This window comes from Homarus americanus, unplaced genomic scaffold (assembly GCF_018991925.1).
Source record: "Homarus americanus isolate GMGI-L3 unplaced genomic scaffold, GMGI_Hamer_2.0 scaffold33713, whole genome shotgun sequence".
Taxonomy (NCBI): domain Eukaryota; kingdom Metazoa; phylum Arthropoda; class Malacostraca; order Decapoda; family Nephropidae; genus Homarus; species Homarus americanus.
In genome coordinates this window covers 5,974-7,500 of record NW_024741371.1, presented here as the reverse complement: position 1 = coordinate 7,500, position 1,527 = coordinate 5,974, and the positions used below count along the sequence as shown (strand labels likewise).

The window sequence follows — 1,527 nt, the reverse complement described above, 5'->3', positions numbered from 1 at the left end:
ATGGATGTATATTTCCGACCCTCGTAGAGGAGTGGCGGCGACAAGCTCATATGGCTGCCGCCGCAATATGCGTTCAACTTGTCGATGTATCTGGTATTCTTGCGATTCACATACCGACACGCAGTTTGCTGCGGTCTTCATCGACCCACGAGCCGAGTGATCCCCCGTTAAGAGTTGTGTATTTGCCATTTGGTCTTTTTGCGACTAACCATCACAGGTCGAGTCTCAATGAAAGGGTTTGACAGACATAGCCCAAGTTTGTGGTTTGGGTTTGGCCGGACGGCTTGTTGTTGTTTTTTGACACTTGAATTTCACTCTTTTTGGGTCAAGAGGCTTATTCGTCGGTAGTAAGGAACGGACGGGCAGCCGTCCAAAGCCCCGTCCGTCCTCCTCCTCCGGTCTTCGCGCTCTCGCCCGAGTGTGGTCCACCTACAGCGTGGTGGTACCTATTTTTGGTGCGGGGGCCGGGATTGTCCTCTTTCGCTGCTGGAGTTGCCAGAGCAGAGCCCGAGACCGCCCAAATCAGGAGAGTAGTAGTAGTAGTTTTAAGAGCGCCCCGTTCTCTTTCTCTTTAATGATCCTTCCGCAGGTTCACCCACGGAAACCTTGTTACGACTTTTACTTCCTCTAAATGATCAAGTTTGGACATCTTTCCGTCAGTTCGAGGCGACGACTCCCAGAAAACCTCGCGGCAACGGGCCGATAATCCAAGAGCGCCAGTCCAAGGCCTCACTAAATCATTCAATCGGTAGTAGCGACGGGCGGTGTGTACAAAGGGCAGGGACGTCAGCAAGCTGATGACTTGCACTTACTGGGAATTCTCGTTCATGGGAAACAATTGCAAGCCCCAATCCCTATCAAGAAAGGCTTTGAACGGGTTACCCTCCTCGGAGGGGGAAAACTCGTTGATCCCTTCAGTGAGCGCGGCGCCCAGAACATCTAAGGGCATCACAGACCTGTTATTGCTCAATCTCAGCGGCTAGAATTGCCGCTTATCCCTCTAAGAAGAAGTTGCGAACTGGACACCATTTTCTGGAGATCCGTCGACTACTTAGTAGGCCAGAGTCTCGTTCGTTATCGGAATTAACCAGACAAATCGCTCCACCAACTAAGAACGGCCATGCACCACCACCCACCGAATCGAGAAAGAGCTCTCAATCTGTCAATCCTTCCGGTGTCTGGGCCTGGTGAGGTTTCCGTGTTGAGTCAATTAAGCCGCAGGCTCCTCTCCTGGTGGTGCCCTTCCAATTCCTTTAAGTTTCAGCTTTGTAACCATATTTCCCCGGAACCCAAAGACTTTGGTTTCGAAGCTGCCCGCCGGGTCATGGGAATAACGCCGGATCGCTAGTTGGCATCGTTTATGGTTAGAACTAGGCGGTATCTGATCGCCTTCGAACCTCTAACTTTCGTTCTTGATTAATGAAAACATCCTTGGCAAATGTTGCAGTAGTTCGTCTTGCGACGGTCCAAGAATTTCACCTCTAGCGTAATACGAATGCCCCGCCTGTTCCGATTAGTCATTACCTC

The 1,527-nt window shown here is 51.0% G+C and overlaps 1 non-coding gene across 1 annotated transcript; it reads right to left on the bottom strand.

Moving 5' to 3' along the window:
• Nucleotides 1–15: 15 nt before the first annotated feature.
• On the bottom strand, nucleotides 16–176 carry LOC121875859. The gene has a single exon (XR_006090684.1). It is a non-coding gene; the product is annotated as a 5.8S ribosomal RNA (ribosomal RNA).
• Between the last annotated feature and the right edge of the window lie 1,351 nt (nucleotides 177–1,527).